Source organism: Sceloporus occidentalis, unplaced genomic scaffold (genome assembly GCF_023333645.1).
Source record: "Sceloporus occidentalis isolate IW3139 unplaced genomic scaffold, rSceOcc1.0.p SCAF_6, whole genome shotgun sequence".
Taxonomy (NCBI): Eukaryota; Metazoa; Chordata; class Lepidosauria; order Squamata; family Phrynosomatidae; genus Sceloporus; species Sceloporus occidentalis.
The window spans coordinates 107,408,535-107,414,572 of record NW_028316986.1 but is presented as its reverse complement, the minus strand read 5'-3'; positions in this window follow the sequence as shown (position 1 = coordinate 107,414,572).

The window sequence follows — 6,038 nt, the reverse complement described above, 5'->3', positions numbered from 1 at the left end:
CTTGTCATGGTTTCTAAATTATTGTTTAATGGAAGGCTAGTAAGTTTTTCCAACAAATATATTTCAATCTAAATTCACCATCACAGGATAACCAGCACAGTATATTACAAAGACTGCTGTTTCACTCAGTGTGCAAAGGTCAGATGACCATCAAGGCTGAGCCAAGCTACAATAGTACATGCTAATTTTTGAAACCCAAATGTATAAGCAAGACCTAAAAAGGCTAATATCAGCCAGGGTCCAGCATGGTGCATTCCCTGCTTCCATCAGCAGACTAAAGAGAAGCAAATATCCCTCTCCTCATTGCTGCTCCTTGTACATATCCAAAATGAATGAATGAAGGACAATGAATCAATTTTTGGAGGGCTATGGAATTTGAGGAAGAGGCTTCTGTTAACAGTGGTAGTCAGAAACCTGCATGATGTCCCATTTAGGGCAAGGGTGAGAAGCCACTTTCAGCCTGATAACTGAATTCCATTTCAGATAAGTTGCTGGGGGCTGGATAGGGCTGTGGGCAAAAGACTCAAAACACCTGTACATTTTATGTTAAAAGTTCTTACTGCCAGTAATCAAGTCTTGTTGTAGTGGCGTGCCTTTAAGTCATTTCCAGCTTATGGCAACCCTAAAGTGAACCTTTCACATGGCTTTCTTGGCAAGATTTTTTTGGAGGAAGCTACCTTTGCCTTCTGAGGCTATGACTTGCCCAAGATCACCCAGTGGGTTTCCTTTGCTGAGGAGGGATTCCTCCAGAGTCATAGTCCAGTTCTCAAACCACTACCACTATGCTGGCTTCCCTAACTAAGCCTTAGAAAAGGTTCCCCTAACTAAGCTTTAGGGAACGCCTTTCCTTCTCATAGTGGGAGGGAACCCAACATAAAAGCAAGGGAATCAACAAATAATAGTGTTAGAGGGAAGGAAGTATGGCCTGCTGAATATATACCTACTCCACTTCCCAGAAGGCCAGATAGAGAACCCAGGATGACCAAATTCAAGCCCAGAGGCTAAGGTTCTTCACCTTTAAGTCATTGTGCAATCTGACCAACACATAGACCACCTTTCTTCTCTTCCCCACCTTGGTGGTGAAATTTAGTCAGCTGTATTTCCCAGTGCCCCAAACATACACCATCAAAAATACCAATAAATGGGCATGAGCAAATTAAGCCTGAACTCTCATTAGAAACCAAGATGACTAAACTGAGGCTGTCACAGTATGGACAGACCATGATGAGATGATAAGGCTTTGCAAAGTGGAAGTCAGTAGGAAAAGAGGAAGACCACTCTACAGGTAGATGGATTCAATCAAAGAAGTCATGGCCCTGAGTTTGCAAGACCTTAGCAGGGCTGTTGATGACCAGGGCTCTTGTTAGGGTCACTGCAAGTCAAAGCTGACTTGATGGGACAACAACAGTAACAACAACCAGTCTCTGTGGGTCATCTAAACACCACGTCCCCAAAAGTGGCTGGAAACTGCTTTTTTGGCCTGTGAGTTTGGGGCCTTAGCAATAGTGCTCACTAATCCTGTTTTATCTCCAAATTGTTATGTTTGGGAGCTTAGCACTGGCAAGTCATATGGCAGTAATATATCAAATGGGCTAGAGTTCTGAATCATTGCCTGTATTCCTTTCCCCATTTTTAGTTGGAGATTACAGAAAACTGATTTTTTTTTTTTACTTAGACCACCATTGTGTCTCCCTTTCAACATTGTTGTTGTGTGCCTTCAAATCATTTACAGTTTATGGTGACCCTAAAGATAAAGGTAGTTCTGACTGTAGGGGACAGTGCTCTCTGTTCCTAAGCCGAAGACCCAGCATTGTCCAAAGATGACTCCGGTGGTCATGTGGTCAACATGACTGCACTGAACACTGTTAACTTCCCACCAAAGTGGTACCTACGGTAATAAGTCGACCTCATGTATAAGTTGAGGACAGGTTTTGGAGGCAAAATTATGCATAACTGTTTTAGCTCACACTAAATGCTGGATGGAAGAGAGAGTAGAGGTAGGTCAGTGTTTCTAGAACAGATTGCACTCTTGCCTTTCACCATGGGATGATTCCCTTTTTAATAAGAATTAAAGTATAATATTTACATTTCATCCATGGATAATTCAACCTAGGATTTTGAGGTCAATTTCCTGACTAAAATTTCTAGACTTATACATGAGTATATACAGTATTTATATTTTTGCATTTGCATGCTTTTGAGCTGCTAGGTTGGCAGAAACTGGGACTAGTGACAGGAGCTCATCCCATCATGCAGCACCCAGGTCTTGAACTACCAAGCTTCTGGTGGCTTAACCACTAAGCCACTGCATCCTATGGTGACCCTAAGGCACCTATCATCATGGAGTTTTCTTGACAAGATTTGTTCAGAGAAGGTTTGCTATCCCTAAGAATGAGAGTATGACTTGCCCAAGGTCACCCAGTGGGTTTCATGGCTGAGCAGGCAATCAAACCATGTTCACCAGAGTTTGTAGTCCAACACTCAAACCACTATGCCACTTTGGCCCCTCTTTCAACAACAGAAACAGATTATAATCTAGTTTAAATTGTCTTTTAAATCAGCTCCAGGCCAGTACAGTCTAAATAGAATGTGTTGTGATCTTTATTTTCTTAGCATCTTGCACATAGACACATACACAATCTTTCAAGAAGCTTCTTGAACTAGGAGTATTGATCACACACATGCAGAGGACAAGTAATCAGAGTGTGATGAAATGGTGTTTTCATTTTAGGTGAAAATGAATCATTTTGAATACTAATCTCAGTACAGAAGTCTCATGAGAATATGAGCTATTTATACGAAGCACAGTCATCAATAAGAAAAGCTTTAGGTTTTCAGAAGGACATCTTAATTAAAAAGAAGAGGAATCCAGTTACAATTGATGAGAATTTACAGCAAATGACAACAAAGCAAAGCAAGCCTCATTCCTCAATTCTAAAACTGTTTGTGAATGCACAACCTCTTGGTTTCAGTGGATTGTACACTGAGGATTTAGATGAAATTTACTTACTAATACTTATAGCTAAATGATACTTACCTGATAAAGGGATCCTATGTGCTTACAGAACCAATTCACTTTCCTCTTTTCAATTTAGCTTGAGGCAGCTGTAACAAAAAAAAAAAATTGGACTTTATGCAGTATTTATTATAAACCAGAAGAACTGCCTGTCCTTGCAGAAACTTTCTAAGAATCCAGAACTACTGGACCATTATATGTCAGTCCTAAATCTGGATGCTTTCAAGACTGGCTCCAAGCTTTTACATTTTAAATAAAATAAAATCCTGTGGTGGTTTGTCTCGGTATGAAATATGCTGTTCAGGCCTTGGAAAAGTTAGTCTTTTGGACCACAGCTTCCAGCAAACAAACAAACAAGCTTCATTTATATACCGCTTCATACCACCTAAGGAGTGTCTAAGCAGTTTACAACTGTAAGCTAATTTGCCCCCAACAATCTGGGTACTCATTTTAGTGACCTTGGAAGGATGCAAGCCTGAGTCAAGCTTGAGCCCTTTTGCTGGTCTTGAACTCACAGCCTTATGGTTTTGAATAAGTGGCTGCAGTACAGGCATTTAACCACTGTGCCACCAGGGCTCCTATCATTATGCCATTGGCCATGCTGGCTGTGAAATTCTGGGTATTGCAGTCCAACTATATCTTGTGTCAAGCTCTGCTCCTGCAGTACTATAGTAATGTTGGTGAGCTTGCTCAGTCATTTGGGGAGTACATAAATACAAGGATGGCATCCATTAGCTAGCATCCTTTATCAAGACAACATCTGTTTTCTCACTAGGTCAAGCTTTAGTACAGAAGTGGGAAAGATTTATCTTTAAGATGTTTTCGATTACATTCCCTACAATTTCTTATCAGGGACCATAGCACCTGGAGCTGATGGGAGATGTAGGCCAAAACAGTTGAAAAGTCAACCATTCCCTATCCTTTTAATACAGTGGTACTCAGCCTTTGGCCTTCCAGATGTTTGAGTCTTCAGTTCCCAGAAGTCCTATTCATCATGGCTGAAGATCTGGATTTCTGGGAGCTCAAAATATCCAAAGCACGAAAACTACTGCTCAGGGACAGATGGTGTGAGAGGGCTACTTTATGTATTTCATTCTGTATCCAAAAACTGAAGCTTAATTACATAGCTCGTGTACTGTTTATGAATTCTCTCTATATAGAATCATAGAATAATAGAGCTACAAGGGCTATCCAGTCCAACCCCCTGCCATGCAGGAATTCTCAATCAAAGCATCCCTGACAGATGGCCATTCAGCCTCTGTTTAAAGACCTCTAAGGAAGGAGACTCCACTACGCTCCGAAGAAGTGTGTTCCACTGTCGAACAGCCCTACTGTCAGGAAGTTCGTCCTAATGTTGAGGTGGAATCTCTTTTCCTGGAGCTTGCATCCATTTCTCTGGGTCCTAGTCTCTGCAGCAGCAGAAAACAAGCTTGCTCCCATCTCAATATGACAGCCCTTTAAATATTTAAACAGGGCTATCATATCACCTCTTAACCTTCTCTTCTCCAGGCTAAACATCCCCAACTCCCTAAGTCATTCCTCATAGGGCATGGTTTCCAGACTTTTCACCATTTTGGTTGTCCTCCTTTGGACATGCTCCAGTTTCTCAATGTCCTTTTTGAATTGTGGTGCTCAGAACTGGATGTAATATTCCAGGTGGGGCCTGACCAAAGCAGAATAGAGTGGCACTATTACTTCCCTTGATCTAGATACTATACTTCTATTGATGCAGCCTAAAATCGCATTGGCCTTTTTAGCTGCCGCATCGCACTGTTAACTCATGTTCAATTTGTGGTCTACTTGGACTCCTAGATCCCTTTCATATGTAGTCTCTTTAAGCCAGGTGTCACCCATCCTTTATCTATGTATTTCATTTTTCCACCCTAAGTGCAGTACCTTACATTTCTCCGTGTTGAAATTCATTTTGTTAGCTTTGGCCCAGCTTTCTAATCTATTAAGATCATTTTGACTTTGATCCTGTCCTCTGGGGTATTAGCTGCAACTCCTAGTTTGGTGTCATCTGCAAATTTGCTAAGTATGCCCCCAATTCTGTCATCCAAGTCATTGATAAAGATGTTGATTAACACTGGGCCCAGAACAGACCCCTGTGGGACCCCACTGGCCACTTCTCTCCAGGATGAAAAGGAGCCATTGTTGAGCACCCTTTGGGTTCGGCCAGTCAACCAATTACAGATCCATGTAACAGTTACCTTGTCTAGCCCACATTTTACAAGCTTGTTTGCAAGAATTTCATGGGAAACCTTGTCAAAGGCCTTACTGAAATCAAGATATACTATATCCACAGCATTCCCTTCATCTACCAAGCTGGTAATTTTATCAAGAAAAGAGATTAGATTTGTCTGGCATGACATCTTTCTCTGAAACCCGTGTTGACTGTCTGTGATTATGGCATTGCCTTCTAGATGTTCACAGGCTTTCTGTTTAATGATTTGCTCTAGAATCTTTCCTGGTATTGATGTCAGACTAACCGGACGATAATTGTTGGGATCCTCTTTTTTTTTCTTTTTGAAGATGGGGACATTTGCCCTCCTCCAGTCTGCTGGGAAAGTATGGTTTTCCCCCTCAAAATTTGTTCGTGTGTGCCTTCAAGTCATTTCTGACTTAGGGTGACCCTAAGACCCTATATGGGGGGTTTCTTGGAAAGATTTGTTTGGATGAGGTTTACCTTTGCCTTTGCCTTCTTCTGAGGCTGAGAGAGTGTGACTTTCCCAAGGTCACTCAGTGAGTTACCATGGCTGAGTGGGGATTTGAACCCTGGTCCCCAGAATCACAATGCAACACTCAAACCACTGTACCACTCTAACTCTTCCCCTTCGGAATTTACAAATGTAAGTACAATAATCAGGACAGTTACAGGAAAAACAAGATTGTCAACATTCTTTTGAATGTAACTTGCTTTCTGAATACAAAATGGAATATGGGAAGCATCCCTAAAATGCAATTTACATTTTGTTTCTTCATCATAAGGGTTAATTGTTAAGATATGAGCGACTCAGATTCA